General features: G+C 45.6%; 1 protein-coding gene across 1 annotated transcript in view; it reads left to right on the top strand.

The window, feature by feature from the left end:
• KIF5C (kinesin family member 5C) overlaps positions 1-12,540 on the top strand; it is a 164,532-nt gene extending 151,992 nt beyond the window's left edge. Inside the window, exon 26 of the mRNA XM_047872713.1 lies at positions 8,634-12,540. The gene's annotated coding sequence lies outside the window, so the exon portion shown is untranslated. The remainder of the gene's footprint in view (positions 1-8,633) is intronic.
• The last annotated feature ends 4,556 nt before the right edge of the window (positions 12,541-17,096 follow it).

Here is a 17,096-nt window from a genome sequence, read left to right as displayed (position 1 = left end):
ACCATCCTTCGGGCAAGGCCTTGGCTTCCAGAACTTCGGTGGTTGTGGTTACCGCATATCCTGCTCTTCGGCTGCCCTCTTGTAAATAGATGCTCCCATCGCTGAACAGGGTGATCTCCGGGCTTGTTATAGCCTGGTCTTGGAGGTCTGGGAGGCTGGCATAGACTTCATCCACTGCTTCGGAAGAGTCATGGTTGGGTCCTCCCTCCTCTGTGGGAAGGAAGGTGGCCGGGTTTAGTGTTCTTACTGTTTCGAGAGTGACCCTTGGGTTTTCATAGAGAACGCCTTGGTATTATGTCAGCCGAACAGTGGAGAGGAAACGATATCCTTGGGTGCTCACATGACCACATGTGGGACCTTAACATTAGGTGTTTGTCCCAGCGTGAGTTTGTCTGCCTCCTTGATGAGCAGGACTGTGGCTGCCAGCGCTCTAAGGCCCAGTGGCTGTTCTGCAGCCACAGGATCAAGTGTTTTTGACAGGTAGGCCACTGGCCATTGCCAAGGCCCCATACTCTGAGTGAGCACTCCAAGGGCTATTTTGTCCTTTTCTGTACCAAGAGGTTAAAGGGCCTTTCTGTGTCAGGCAAATCCAGGGCTGGGGCTCATCCCAGAGCCAACTTTATTTCTGTGAAAGCGGCCCTTGCCTCCTCAGCCCCTGCGAGGGGCTCCGGTCTGGCCCTCTCAACAGTCATAGAGGAGCCTCGCTATGGCTGAGAATCCAGGAATCCAAATGCGACAGAACCCTGTGGCCCCTAAAAATTCATGCAAGCCTCGTTTTGTTTGGGGCTGTGGCAGTGTGGTGATAACTTTCTTCCTTTCCGGTCCTAGTTCTCTTTTTCCTTTTGTGAAGAAGAAGCCTAAGTATCGCACCTGCTGCTGACAAATCTGTGCCTTCTTCCAAGAGGTCCCATACCCCGAGTAGGACAGGAGCTGCAGGAGGGGAGGGCCTTGGTACCTTTCTTACAGTCTTCTTGGGTGTCCCTGGCAAGGAGGAGGTCGTTTACATATTGGAGGAGGACACACCCTGTGGTTTCCCTCGGAAAGTTGGCGAGGTCTGCAGCTACTGCTTCCCCAAAAAGAGTGGGTGAGTTCTTGAAACCTTGGGGAAGTCGTATGGTCAGCTGCATCTGGCACCCTGTAACGGGCTCAGTCCATTCAAAGGCAAACAATGGTTGACTTTGAGGAGCCAGGCAGAGGCAGAAGAAAGCATCCTTTAGGTCGAGGCATATAAACCATCTGGCTGACCCCGGAATTTGGCTGAGGAGAGTATATGGGTTTAGAACCACTGGGTGTAAGGAAACAGTCACATTGTTAATGGCCCTCAAATCCTGTACTGGTCAGTATCCTCCTCCTGGCTTCTTGGCTGGCAAGAATGGGGTATTCCAAGCTGATTGGCAATCAGTTAGGATACCTGCTTCTCTGAGTTTGGTCAGGTGCTCTTGTATACCCATTCTAGCCTCGAGTGGAAGGGGGTACTGCCTTTGTCTCTGAGGTTGGGCTCCAGGAATCAGGTCAACAATGATGGGGGCCCGACTCCAAGCTAGTCCAGGTGGGTTATCTTCAGCCCATATAGAGGGGAATGTAAGCCTGAATTCTGAGGGGCTACAGGGTAAGGCCTGGGTGCAGAAGAGTCTCCATTCTTCTTCCCTTGGCAGGGTAATCGCCAAGACCAGGGTTTTCTTCTGCCTTGGGTTTAATTGGAGGCTAGTGTGTCCAGTGGGTTCAAAAGTTATCTGGGCCCCAAGTTTGGAGAGCAGATCCCGGCTCAGGAGAGGAATTGGGCAGTCGGGTAAGTAGAGGAATTCATGCCGGACCCTGTGACCCCCAAGTTCACATTGTTGAGCTTGACAGAAGGGCTGTTGCATCGCCCGTGTCCCAGTAGCCCCAAGTATGATTGCCGTCTTTTGGCTTAAGGGTGCCACTGGGGAAGTAACAACGGAGTATTCAGCCCCAGTGTCAACCATGAAAGTTATTGTTCGGCCCCTACCTTCATTTCGATCGTGGGCTCATGGGGGCCAAGAGAGAAAGAGCCCAGTCCCCCTCAGTCCGATTCTACCCCAGCCAGACCAACAAGGTTCTCGCCTCGAGGTTCTTCCCGATATGGCTGGGTTTTGAGGGCCCCTTCTGATTTGGACATTCATTCTTCAGTGTCCCTTCTCTTTGCAGTATGCACATTGGTCCCTTGCTAAGGGGGCTCTGGCCTTCCCCCCTTTGGGTGGTTGGGGTCTTCCCATCTTTGCAGCGTCTGTTTCTTTTAGTGCTGTGAGAAGGGTGGCCTTCTTTTTTAGTCTTCTCTCTGCTTCTCTTTTGGCTGCAACTTCTCGGTTCATGAAAACTTTATTGGCGACCTCTATCAGCTGAGTGATATTCATCCCAACAAAGCCCTCCAACTTCTGGAGTTTTCTTCTGATGTCTGGGGCAGCCTGTGCCACAAAAGAGGTATTTACCATCTGTTGACTTTCTGGTGCCTCGGGGTCAAACAGGGTATATACACGGTATGCTTTACATAATCTTTCATAGTAGTCTCCGGGAAACTCCCCAGGGTGCTGCCTGACTGATGATATTTTAGTCTTGTTCATGGGCTTTCTGGCTCCAGCTAAGGCTCCCCAGAGGAGGGCTTCCTGGTATCATCAGATGTGGGCCTGTCCTTCTTCTGTGGTGAAATCCCTTGTTGGGCGTTCTTCAGGTGCAGCAGCTTGAGCCCAGACAGCAGGGTCATTAATCCCTGGAGGTGCATGATCTTCTAGGTACTCTCGTGTTTCTCTTATCCTTTTTTCTTCTGTATTAAGCAGAATACGGAGTAACTGTTGACAGTCTTCCCAAGTCGGTCAGTGGGTCTGGAAGAGGGACTCCATCAAGTTGACCATTGCTTGTGGCTTTTCAGAGTATGATGGAGTGTTGTGTTTCCAGTTGAGGAGGTCGGTTGTGGAGAAAGGTTGATAATACATCATGGAACGGCTCGGCTGGACTATTCCATCCTCATTCTGTCTTTCAGGCTCTCATGTCTCCCTTACAGGCATTTGGAGAGCGTTAGGTCTGGGTCTGGGGTGCAGTCTGGCTGCTGGCCCTTGTGGGGGAGGGTTCTCCGGGTCCTAGAGGGACGGGGAGATGGGTGGTGCCACTGCTGTGGCGACTGTGGTGGTTGTGATGGTGACTGCGGTGGCAGTGACTTCGGTGGCGGTGGCGTGGTGACTGTGGCCCTGGTGGAGAGACAGATGGGGGAGGAGTTTCAGGCTCAGGGGGAGGGGGGAGGGAGCTTGGCGAGTCATAAGGAGGTGGAAAGACAATATCTTCCTCGCGTCTCCTTTGAATATTAGAGGAGTGGTGGGTGGGTCGCTTCTTTGGCTCCCTGGGTGAGCCTCCAGGTAAAGTGGCTAAAACCTTTGCCTGGCTCTGTTTGCTAACGATTTCGGGCAATTTCAAGCCAGGAGTCGATGTATGGAAATTGATCAGGGTAGCCTGGGTTCCCAGTGACTATTAGCCAAACCCGCTGCATTATTTGAGCATCCAATGTCCCTTCAGGGGGCCATCCTACATTGAATATGGGCCATTCTAGTTCACAAAAGGTCCTTAACTTCCTGGGTGTCATTTGCACCCCATAATCGCCTGAAAATCCCTTTTTAAAATTTTTGAGCATGACCTCTAAAATCGTAGGCTTACTCTGTTTTGTTCCCATTATTAATTTCTTTCTCATATTCGGTGTTGCAAAGACAAAGGGAGGGTATCCCCTCAGATGAGAGGACCAATCAGATACTTCTCTCTGGTCGCATTCCTGAGGGAAACTTTAGGTGAGGTTTGGCTGTAGCGGACTCAGCTTTGTGACTTGCAGTTGGAATCTGAGCCAATACCGCCCTGGACCTTATACGCTCACCACGCACAGGAGAGCGCATTTAGACTCCGTAGACTCTTGGGGACCTTAAGGGTGCCTGTCCGTGGAGCCACAAACTCGAACTCGACTGGCAAGCCTGGCTGAGCCACACATTCACACACACACACACACACACACACACACACACACACCAGAGTCTATTACATTCCCTCCTGCAAAAATTCTCTACCTGTGAGACCTGTTAAGACTTCCAAGGATTGATCAGGTCCCCCTTCCACCCTTTTGGGTGGGCCTGACTTCTTTGGGGCCCCGACCTTACCGGTTCTGATGTCAGGTCCAGGTCCTCATCTACCAGGTCTGAGTCCGGTGGGAACAATGGAGTGGGGCCAGCCCGAGGCAACTGAGAAGGAGACTGCCGAAATTCAGGCAGGGCGCACCTTCTCCCTTGTGATCCCTCACTCCATCACCGCCTCGCTGTTTTCCCAAACAGGTGGCAACAATGAGCCAGCACAGTTGGGTTTCCCGGTCAGGGAACCAAGTATGTTACGGAACCAGACTGGAACGCTGGTGGAAAAACCAAGCAGCACTGAGAGATCTTGGTGGATTGGAGATTTATTTAACACTGGTGGGCTCAGAGGAGACTGTTTCTCCACAGGTCTGAGCCTGGGATGCAAGTGGGGAGGGTAATTTATAGCCGACAGCCTCCATTTCTGTGGGGGTTTTTGCGTGCACAGCAAACAAAAGAAGAAGAACCCGGAGGAGGGGTCTCTAAGCTAGAGACCGGAGTCTGTGTTAGTCCTGTTGGCCATTTTGGCATACTTTATTTACTTCTCCAACAACATCAGTCGGGGAGCCTCCTTTACAGCAGGTCATGTGGGATCCTTAAGTCAGCCACACATGTGGTCTACCTCTGAGCCACTGGGCTGTTCAACTTGCTACTGCTGTTGGAAACCCTAGTAACTAAGTGATTGAGTCACAAGAATGTACCTGCAGCGGGGGACTCTGCTTCAGGCGGGGTACGAAGCTGGGTGATTGTGGCTTCAGGATATGAAGCCCAGCTGCCTGGGGTTGAATTCCAGCCTGGCCGTGTACTAGGTAAGTTACTGCATCCGTCTGTGCCTCCCTGCCCTCTGTGAAATGTGCCACATGACTATGTTGACCTACAGGGTGGCTATGGGGATTAAATGCATTACTATATACAGAGAGCTCGGGTGGGGGCCTGGCACAGAACGGGCACGTGTTGACATTATCTCGTCCAGGGCCATCCTATCTTCTACAGAGATCCTGAACTGTCAGGATCACACATCTTGTCAGTTGTGGATCCTGGACCAAGAAGTCCGATCGGCTGTGTAGCAGTTTTCAAAGTTCCTGGCCTTGGGACCCTTTATAGTCTTAAAAAGTATTGACATCAAAAAGCTTCTACATTCCTGGGGTATGTCTCTTGATATGTTTTATACTATTGATATAAATTGAAACAAAAATTTTAGATATCACTACTGTCAACCAAAATGCCACTTTTAATGAAAAGTAATTATTTTCCAAAACAAAAACAGCAGAATGGCATTGCTTTGCAGTTTTGCAAATCTGTTTAACATTTGGCTTAATGGACAGCACTGGATTCCCCTTTCTGCTCCTGCATTCTGTCCGTGCAGTGTGTTTATTTTAGTTGAATTAAAAAAGCCCAGCCTTGTCACTCCAGGCAGGATTCTTGGGCATGGAGAAGTTATGATCATAGCACCTTCTTCACCCAGGGTTCGCTGGGTGTTGAATGAGTGATGTGAAAGAGGAGTGGAAGGCCCTAGTGGAAGGAGTGGAAGGGAATGGAATGCTGTGTGGCAAGAACTAGGGCCAGTGTTGTGGTGGATGTGGGGACAGGCCTGAGAGTATCAACAGAGTGGGACTCGGGGAGAGAGGCCAGAAGTGACTGCAGACGGCCCTATGGCACAGGACTTAGAAACCAGCACTGTGAGCTCAAAGGAAGCAACCACGGAGGAGCCGGAAGGAAGAGCTATGCTCCCTCCACAGCAGATTGCACTACTGCTCCTGTGAGATAAACCCACTTCTATTCAGCAATGGTACGTGAAGTTCCATTGGTAATTCTTATAATGTGGGGATTGAACTGTAGAAAGGCAAAAGAGAAGATAAAACTATGTACTGTTTGGATTAAGCATAAATCCACTTGCAAGCAATTGCAAAAGCTAAAGTTGGGGGGAAAGATCTCGAAATACGTTCTTGCAAAACTCTTGTATAATTAGCTTCTTTCTTCAGCCTCCCCACCCCTTCTAAAGAAAGGCGATTTTATTTCCTTCTAAGTCTGGTCACACATTGCCACTCTGAATTTCCATCTCCAGTTTGGCAGAGGCCCAGGGACAGCCTCGTAGCAAGTCACTTCAGCCAGTACCGTGCTTGCAGCTGAGTGAGGAACAACTCTGAGCCATCCAAGAGGGTCCACAGAACTGGGTGTTAAATGTTCTCCAGATTTGCCGGCCTCGCTGGGTGGCTGCTCTCTGCCATCGGAAGTCAGAAATGGTTTCTCCAGGGGCCAACCCATTTACTTTTATAAATTCTATCCATTTCCCCCCGCTCTGGATTTATCAGAAGAGATGAGCATTCAGATCGTTGGGGGATGTTTGGGAATCCTTTTTTCTTGGGCTTGCTGGAAAGACTGCTTTGGCAGATGGGCTGTAAAGATCTTTAATTCAGAATGCAGAATGACCTCTTCATGGTAAAGGACCCTTTCTTTATTGGGGGTGTTCCTGTGTTTTTCCTTTCCACAGCCTGTCACGTCTCCGTCTTCTCACCCGCCTTGAGGTGACTAAGCAGGTTGGGTCTCCTTTGTGGCCCCCTGTTTCTAACGTACTGCTGGCCAGAACTTGCTGAGTCTTGCCCATGCAAGGGTGGGGGGTTTGAATGAAAGGCCGTGGTCCCCTGGCATTTCAGAGGCCACCCCACCAAGCGTGTGTCTTTAATCCTAGGCTCTGTCAACAAGGTTGGCAGCAATCCTCACGTTAAACCCTAACCCTACAATTTAAGGCGTGTGCTCCTACCTCCCTGCCTCCAGGTGGTGGTCTTCCAAAAGCATCCAAGAGCCTATTGGTTTTCAACTCAAACTGACTTAAAGTGACAACTATGACCAGGCTTCTAGAGTCTTCATCTCTTGTCCTAATAATAAGCACAAAATCTTACCGGAAAGGCTAAACATTCAAGATGCTCTTCCCAGAGACAAATCTTTCTCTGTAACTTCTAAACAGGACATGAATATTATCATGTAGGGTTCTTGAAGCCATTTTTAATGGAGCAGATTTCTACCTGTGGAGTTACACCATTGGAGCAAGAGATGGTAGCTACCAAATGAGCTTTCTATTTTTTGTGTCTGTCTCTTTTCTCCTACACAATTTCTGTCTTTTTTCTCCTCTTCCCTCCCACCTACCCACTTTGCTCCTACCTTTTTTATAATCCCTTTACACATGCTGAATTTTGACTGTTTATTTATAATTTACATCCTGCTTATTTATGCAAAATATGTGAGGTTACTTACAATATTATAACACAGGAGTCAGGAGAGTGAAGAGAAAAAAACTAGAGAGGGAGAGAGCGTTGTAGCAGGAATCTGAGATGTTTAGCACAGTTGAGCACTAAAGTTGGATGTAAGCCTTCTTCTAGAGGGAAAAACAGCGCGATGTGTCAGGTTATGGAGTTCCTTTTAAAACCAGATGGACACGTGGGTTTTTCTTATGTGTGTCATATTTCCGTGCCAGGCAATTCCCTGTTTCTCCAGGACGAGGCTCTACTTATCGCTGCTGTCACCCCCTCCCCATCCCACAAGCACCTTGAGCTCTGCACAAAACCCATAGGAAGATGACTGGCAGACCCACGGCTTCCAGCTGGTGGGAAGAAGCTGAACCCTTTGCTTTCTTCCTGAAAGTTGACTTTATTAGAGTTGGTCCAAAGGTGACAGAGGCCACTTGGGGCTGGCCTCTGAGTCAGGACTTAGCCCAGACTTTTATCCTGGAGACCTGAGCATGACCAGATGGACCTCTGGTGGGCAAAATCAAAGGGGATGTCTCCTCCGAGTAACTTCCTCAGCCCAGGGAGGCAAAACCTACCTTTCAGCCGGGACTGGGAATCTGTTTCTTGAGAGAGCCTGGGTTAGGGGTCATGTCTGAGCTGCCTCAAAATCCCAAGTGCTGGCAAGTGCAAAGGTGTTCGAGTACTCCATAGGAATGAGAAAATGCATTCTGTTCCTCTATCACCAGTGCCAATAGATACGGGACTTTTGGAAGAGACTGTGGTCAGGGCTAAATGCTTAAATCAAAAGCAGTAAATAGGAGCTGTGCTGTCTGATACACTAGCCACTAGCCACATGTGGCCACTGAGACTTGAAATGTGGCCAAGTCCAAACTGAGATGTGGTCAAAATGCAAAATATACACCACATTGCAAACACTGTGGGAAAAAAATTGAAGTATCTCAATAGTGATATTGTAATGTAAGATAGCTCAACCTGTAATAATGATTACACGTTGAAATGACAATGTATTGAATTTATTGGGTTAAATGAACTATATTATTAAAACTCATTTGACTTCTTTCTTCCCGCTTTTTAATGGAGCCACTTGAAAATTTAAAATTAAATATGTGGCTCACATGGTATTTATATTGGACAGCTCAGGTCTGAATATCTAGAATATTCATCTAAATATCTAAATACTCTAGATATTCTAAATATGAAAACATTTTTTGAGGAGTGTATTTCCACTGTGTTCCCTAACGCCTATGTTCTCTTTCTTGTTCTTTTTCAACAGATACGGCTCTCCACGCAGCATGTCAAGGACTACATTAATCACCAATTCCTATATATATATTTTTTCCCTCCTACACAAAATTTCCATTTTCTTTTACATTTGTTTACCCCAGCCGTCTGCAGTACACCAGTTTCAGATATTTGAGCTGTGTAGAATTTCTGTGTGTAGAGGTGTGTGCTTGGACTTTTCCTGAGAAATCTGAAGGGGACACTAACAGAAGATCCACTTACCCCTGGGAACCATTGCCAGGACTCGGCTTCGGGGTGCTGGGTGGTCTCTGGGCAGTCCCTGGAGCCTCCTCTCTCCATAGTGCACAGTCCCAGCAAACGCCCTCCATGCCATTCCTTGGGGGGAACATCCAAGTGCCCTGGAGGCGGGGAATCACGCTCCACTGCACCTGTCTGGTCTCCTGTAAAATAAACATATTACTTTATATTTTTAGGGAACAACAACAAAAAAAGTGCTGCTATAAGGTTCAAAATTTTCATTCTGAACACTTTTCCGAAACAAATTACCCCAAAGAAGCATTTTGAATATCCCGGTCACATCTTTGGATCTGTGAAATACACTTTTAGTAGGGCACCTGTTAAAATGCAAAACAAATTTCTTCAAGGCAGAAAAACAATCTGACAGTAGCAATGTAGAATTTGTTCATTCAAACACATCTATGTAAATGTGAAAAGTCATAAAATTCACCTGAGCTGCTTGCTAGTGAACCTGCAGCGACTAGTCTCAGCCAGCCCACTTTGAACATCCTTTCTTCAGGAGTGTTGAAAATGCTGCAAAGTTGGGTGATTGGAAATGGGGTGGCCGCCTCCTCGCTTCCTCCTCCCTGACCCTACTGGAGCTCGCACTGGGGATGGCTTCTTCCTGTAGGGAACCATCTTAAGCCTTGAGGGGGTACTGCTGATGAAATCCAGGATCATTCATTCCCACAGTTGAAAAAGGAAGCCCTCCGGCAGGGGAGTAATTGACAAATATTTGTGCCTGTGAATAAGTTGCTGTAAGTTGTTATGTTAACCCTTCATTGCAGATTGTTTTTTTGAGTTTGTTCTGTGGCTTCAAATTGATAGATTTCATCTTCTTAAGCAGAATTAGAAGAACTCGGTATGGATGGATTTTTTTTTTTTTTTTTTACATTTAACTATTGGTTTATTTAACACATGAATTTAAAGCTGAATCAACTCTTACTTCCAGTTGTGGATTTTAGAATGATTGATTTCCAAGTAGTAAAGTCTTCAGGGAAGCTGACAAAGGTTCAATTAACTTGGTCTTGTGTGCTGCTACTAGTTTTGACAAATTGGAGGGTAAGTCAGTGACGACCAGACTAATCTCAGTGAAAGCATCCATCCTATCTCTGTGCCTGCCCACGATGAGGAAGCTGGCACTGTCCCTGCTGCTGTCACCACAGGAATGAAATGTAGGCCGGGTAGACATGGAGTTTTCTCTTTGCTGTGTGAGTCGTAGTTGAAGTGTGTGTGTGTGTGTGTGTGTGTGTGTGTGTAAAGCACTGAGGACTGTGAATTAACTTCCAGACTTTTCTTGTGTAAAATTTCCCTAACACAGCAAAGCTGCTTTGACTTAATTTATTTGTTAAATGTTGCACTTTGTTTATGTGTTTTGGTTTTTTTGGGGGGGGAGGGGACTAAGGAGAAAGAAGAAGACAAATTCTACTGAAGTATTTATTTCATAAAAATGACAATTTTGCATTCATTTACATTTTAAAAATTCTTCTTTTGATTTTCTTATATTGCCAGTAACTTGCCTGCTATACATGCTCAATGGCTATTTACAGTCTGATAGAAGGGGCTTTGTAGGGCAGCATTTGCAAACCTTATCAGGTAATAACATATGCCATAGATTATAATCTTGCCATTAATATGTTTGGCTCTGATTTTAGAGGCTGAAGCATTGGTCTTGGAAAGGATTGCCAATTAGTAGTTGAGTGACCCTACTGTCTACCATGCAACTGTATTACTTTATGTTTGGAAATTGGACAAAGGTCAGTAATTCTTTCTGGGGGCTCTCTTGTTAATAGATTATTTTAGATTCTTTCCAAAGTAACTTTTCTGTGGTTACCCCTTTTCTATTTCTCAAGAATCGCTTGGTCCTTTCGTGTTTCAAAAAGAACTACGTGTTTCACTTGTAGTTCCATATTTCTTGATCTCCACAAGGGATTGACAAAATTCACACCACTTTTATTCACAGAGAAAGTTGGCTTTGATGTCTATCAAAGATAATTCTGCTACTTGCTGATCAGCCAGTCAGTTCACCTAGCTTCAATCTTTACGGGACCTCTAAGCTAACTTTCCCACACTGTGACTAAAAGATAGGCAGATTATCGGGGAACACAGTATATTCAAGTGGATCCCTAAATATTACTTGGTATAATAAACTAATATCAGGACCATATTCTCTGTAGGCCACTTTTTTAAAAAGCCACATTGATGCAATTTTCCTTGGTTTTTAAGGTTATTACTCCTTTCCATTTGTACTCTAAATATAAAAACCACACTTCTGAATGGCTGCGCCTATGATTATATTTTTGGTTGTATGCTGCTTTTTGCTAGAGAGAGAAAGAGAGAGAATGTGTGTGTTTCTCCTCTGTGAATAATTTTATATTTCATGCTACTTCTTGAAAGTTTACTTTTTGATGCTATAAGGGAATAGCCAGATGGTTTGTACAAATAATCTCTACCTGCAGGATGGTGGATTGTTAAATTAGAGAAATGTTGGTTGGGATATCAAGATTTGTGGTCGCATTTAACTTACCAATTGCATTCTTGTAACATAGTATGTTCCTTCATTGACTGTATTATCAATTCATAAAGTGCTTTTAAGACTTAAAAAGATTTATAGGTGGAGACTAAAATATATTAATGCCAAATGTGTTTTGATCATTTACTAGACAATTCTGTACAAATGCCTCATCTCTTCAAAAGCTGTACGGTTGGTTTGTTTGAATGGCAGGTAGTAGGGAGAGTAAATGTGGATTCAGACTTTTAAAGGAAATAGTACCATGATTACAAAAAATTAGAATTCATAGTAATATTGGGATAAATGAAGAAAAATGTTTGTCTGGAACGTAGCATCTATTGACTTTATGATGCCCTAATTTCACATGAAGAAGGGACATTTCTGTCCAAGGCCAGACCAAGCCATCCCCAAGACTCATGGGAGAATTATCAGTTCTCTTTTCCTAGAGGAATAACTGAAAGCAAATAAAAGTCTTGACAGTCCCCTCTTTGAAGTGTATTTTTTTTAGCAGGGCAGGAGACATTGAGAGTCTGGCTACATGACATATTAAGGAAGTTTTTCCCTGGAAGGGAGCAGGGGGAGGATTTCACTTCATTGTCTCACCCTGAGTAGCTTGCATAAACTAAAGGAACCATCGTAGCCTAAAATGGTTTCATTTAACACTAACAATTTAGACTGTTTAAAAGTATTGAATAAGGGCCAGGTCACTGCTGAAAGAAGCACTGCTCCATGAAGTCTGCTTACACATTTACATATCGTGTACCAATTTTAAATAATTTTCATTGTGTGCAGATACAAGGGGAATAGGGCATCCTGTAGGATTGTACATGTTTAGTGTGTAAGTATGTAATGTGTACTGCAGATGTGTTTTCTCTGGGCTTTATGTCTCTGTACAGTAGCTTTCATTAAAAAAATTTGTGGACAGAATTGTTTTGGTGGTTTGAAGGGGACAATGGCCGCTTATATCAAGTGATGATGCTGTAATATAGTACATGTAACAAAAGATCTGGAAGTAACCCTCCCCTGGCCCGTGGAAAACTTTGGTTATCCTCCAGGTTCTAAAATGAAGATGTATGGATACTCTGGCAGACTGCATGTTGTATAATTTGAAAAATACTAAAAGTGGAAAATAAAATTGAGTTAAACTTTGTCTGGTCTGTTTTTTTTCTTTTGTGAGTCGTCCTAAAGGTATTCTCACCTAAGGCCTCAATGCCAGTGTTAGGAGGAACCATTTTTTGGCCTCAAAAGAACATTTCAGCGAACAGCCGCTCAGACCCAAAGCATGAGTAAAGTCAGCACTGACGTTTTTGCCTCTGACTTTGCTCAAATGCCTATTTTATTTATTCATTTATTTTATTTTATTTTTTACATTTATTTATTTTTGAGAGAGAGAAGGAGACACAGAATCTGAAGCAGGCTCCAGGCTCTGAGCTGTCAGCACAGAGCCCGACACAGAGCTCAAACCCACAAACTGCAAGATCATGACCTGAGCTGAAGTCGGTCGCTCACCCAGGCGCCCCCCCCCCATTTTTATTTTTTATCGAGGAACCAAGAAAACCTGGCATTTGTTCCTTAAGCAGTGAAAAGATGGCAACTGATATAAATAAGTATCTTAAGCTTTTTTTAAGGTAAGATCGAGTTACAGCTCAATAGACCAGTGTCATAGCTGGATTTCTGAATTTCTTCTTGCCCAAGTAAGGCACTTACGCTAACAATATGTTAGCACACTGGCATTCTTTAATGCAGTGGAGCCCTGTGTATATTGAAAGATTATTGGCATCTTTTGAGAAAGGTTGGCGTGTTTGTGTTCCTGTTTAACCTGAATATTAGCATTAATGTATAGGTCTGAGAGCATATGAAAGGACTCCGGACTGTGATGCCTTTGGAGAATAACGAAAGGCAGAATGCAGGATGATTTCATCTGCTTTCAGCAAGGAGCCTTCTATACCTCAGGTCACTGGAATCCTGTAGCCCTGCAGGCACTGTGTATGTAAAATACCCTCCTTCTCATTCTTGGTTTGGTTAATGTTGCATGAGAGCCAGACAGTAAACTGCTTTAATCAGTTAAAATGGAAAGGATGGATGCCAAATCAACGTTTCTAAGTGGGATTGAGGGCACTGCTTCTGATGATGTGCTTTTATGATGTCTTATCCATCTTTCTTGAAATTGTTATTCTCCCGAGAACTTGCAAGAGGCAGTTTCTAGATAGCAGATCGTTAAAGGTGACTTATATAGTAAAACTTTACACGTGGATCATATTTAGGCTGAAGCCTGCGTATTTGAGGTGGAAAAACAGTCCTCTGAAACAACTCAATTACAAAGCAAATTGCAGGATCATTGGGAAATGACCCCACAGGTCCCTGAAAGCAGGGGTTCTGCAACACAGGAGGGCTACATTAACCACCCCCCACCACCTCCCCCCCTTGCTGTTCCCCAGGGTCCTGCAAGTTGTTCTCCAGGTTTCCGGTTCCATGGAGCTCTGAATGGTGCTCCAGCTAGGACTTGGAAGTACATTCAGAGCTGTAGTGTCTGTGGGAGAATGTGGAACTGAAGCTGTAAGCTGCAAAGGTAATTACTGGTGACGTGTGTATTGGCAGCTTTAATTCTGGCATTTGTGACAGGTTACATCTTGTGATTTGTCTTATGTACATAATAAATTGAAGAGAAGTAGGAGGCATTTCTCAGGTGACACATCAAATAAGAATGTGGGCTCACTTGACAAAAGGCATCCTGCCATGGGGTTTTTTACTTTCCCTTTGGCGTTTGGTGGTTCTTCATCCAATCTGCAAAGAACACATCAATTTCTGTGTGGTTAGTCGGGGTCAAAATAGTAAAAGACTTGCAGGTATCCCCACGGATCTTTCCACTTATAACACTGTGGATGGCAAAGGCTGGAATTCTCCATCTGCTTTGCCTCCTCAGTGCCAACCGCTCTGTTTGCGAGTCCTCCCTGTCTGGCACCCTCCAAACTCTCATCCCTCCCTATGACCATACTGCAAATGATTCTCATAGGATAGCTCTTCAAAGAAAACTTACCTAAAATGATACTTTACTCCTTCAAAACATACACATGAAACTAGGGAAATTGGCAAACTTGCCCCAGATGACATGTTAACCGCATCAGAACCTCAAAATGCCCAGAGAGCTGCGGGAAGCAGTTAATTCGGAGAGATGATTCTGGCTGTGTGCCAGATACTGTTTTAAGTGCTTTACATGTATGAATCCATCTAATCCTCCTAATAACCCCATGAGGTATGCACCATTATCTCCACATTAGTGGGGAGGAAACAGGCACCAGAGAGGTTTGGTAACTTGCCCAAGGTCTCACAGCTGGGAGGAGGAGTCAGGTTTGAAACCCAAGCAGTCTGGTCCCAAGGTTTGTGTTCTCAAGAGCTGGCAAATATCTCCCAGAACAGTGCTCGGTGTGGTGTAGGCTGCGTCGGGGTGGGGGTTGGGTGGGGGTTAGGGGGAGGGCGGGGTGGTGATGATAACCAGCAACCAGCCTCAAAAACCCTTTTGTAAACAATTTATACAAAGTTTTATACCTTTGCAACGTTTCTGTGTTTTCTCCTTTCAGAGGAATCTGAGAATTCCTTGTTAGTTGAATTACATTAAGCAATCAAATGCATCTAGTAAAGAATCATCAAAATAATAATGAAAGCGGATGCCCCACAGCAGGAGTGCCTGCTAATGCACCTTCTAAAGGAAGTCTGCAGCCACTGCAATTGTCAGACTCTTTTTCTGTGTAACACTCAGAAGCTACAGTCACTCCTGTCAGTTTCGTACTATTTGCCTTAAGAATTTAACTTCCCTCGTGTTGACTTTTTTTTCCTCTTTAGGACATTAATTATCTCTGGTTGCATTTTAAAATATATAACCTATGTCCTCTGCTGTTTAAGCTCCAAGTGAAAGCAGGGCTCTCTTGCCCCATCTGGGCCAGCTGGAACGGGAGGTCTGAGGGGCACTGGTGGGGTCCCCTCCCCCCGCCCCCCAGGTCTGTGTGAGGCCTTGGAGGAGGCTGCTCAGGGAGCCCTGCTGATAGTAGCTACCCCTACCTCACCTCCAGCCTTGTCAGGATGATTAATAGAGCCTCATTTTAGTGCTTTAGGTTTCAAAAAAGTAAACATGCCAACCATACCACACATGCATATGCAAGTCCGACTGCAGAAAAGGGGCAGGAAAGCACAAGCGGGGTCCTTGTGAGCACCACCCCCCCACCCTGCTTTACCACAGACTCCCTTTACCTCTGCCTCTCCTGTCTGAGGGTGCTTCTGATGGGCTACTACAGAGTTGAGAAGGACAGGCTGATGGCAGGTTTGTTTAGGTCCTGGGCAGCTACCTCCTTCAGCCAGTGCCATCGTGGCTGCTGGCCTGCAGACCCCAAGCACTAGCCTGGCTTCTCTGCTGCTCTGCAGTGCCCCCTTCTGGGACATGCACGCAACAGTAAAATACCCCTGGAGCACTGGCTCTCCACTATAGCACCGCTGAGTTAATTCCAAAATAGAAATAATGATGGACTTGGGACCTGGATCCAAGTCGACTTCATACTGACCAACTGTGGGATTATGATTAAGCTGTTTGGCTGTACAGCATCTCAATGGCTTCGTCTCCATACCTGGATTAGGAGATTTCTGGTCCACTACTCTCTACCCTTCACTATTGGTTGGAGGATCAGATGAGAAATTGTGTGCCAGCATTCTATGAAAGTGCCACTTAAACATAAGAGATTGTTATGTTAAAAGACAAAATTCAACTGAGTACATTTTAAAGATCTTACTGGCCTTATGCAATGATTCATGAACTGGGCAGCATGAATCTAGCAGATAGAAAGGAGCTCCGAGGAGCAATACAGAATGAAAAGACTTACAGGCAGAAGGGAGTGGGAACAAAGACAAAAAAAAGAAAAAAAAAAAAAAAGAAGAAAAAGAAAAAGGGCAGAGTGGTTGTGGCAAGGTCACTTTCCTTTAGAGGATGGCAGGGGTCCCTCAGGCAGATTACCTAACTAGTGCTGACCAGGTGATTCCTGGTTGACTGGTTTAAGATTCCATTTCTGGAAGAGCTGAAACTGAGTGATGGTTTCGGCTTAGCACAAGTGACTCCTTTTGGGGCCTGTTGTATTGTGTTTAGCAGTTATTATAAAAAGCTTCCTAGGAGAAGGTATTCGCACCTTGGACCCCGATGATGCCTTTACCTATCACCCCCGATACATAGCAGAGAAGAGTATGGGAGACCCTGGGAATTGTCTGATTCCACCCAGTGAGATCAAATCTCATTGTAGCTTTCTGTTTAGGGTTCTTCCTTTCCCACACCTCCCCGTCCTTCCTTTTGGGGAAAAGCTGTTCTTAGGCTGTTTCACAGGGTAAGAATATCCTCAACCTGCAGTGAGGAGGGTTTGGGGCTGGTGTCCCATTTTTGTGCCTGGTGTTCATCTCTGCGCCTGGTGTCCATCATCTCTGTGCCTGGCGTCCATTGTCTCTCTGCCTGGTGTCCACCTCTGTGCCTGGTGTCCCATCTCTGTGCCTGGTGTCCATCTCTGTGCCTGGTGGCTGTTCGTATCAGGGCTCAGCTGCACTCAAGGTCCTGACACCTCATGCATCAAGTCCATTCTGCATCTCAGAAATCACAGCTACTTCGGAGGGTCTACGTCCCAGCAGCATTTCATAGGAGCTTAACAAGTTCCCCAAAACGAGATGAGAGGCACTCAA

The sequence above is a fragment of the Prionailurus viverrinus genome, chromosome C1 (genome assembly GCF_022837055.1).
Source record: "Prionailurus viverrinus isolate Anna chromosome C1, UM_Priviv_1.0, whole genome shotgun sequence".
NCBI classification, from domain to species: domain Eukaryota; kingdom Metazoa; phylum Chordata; class Mammalia; order Carnivora; family Felidae; genus Prionailurus; species Prionailurus viverrinus.
This window is presented reverse-complemented; position numbering and strand designations above follow the sequence as displayed.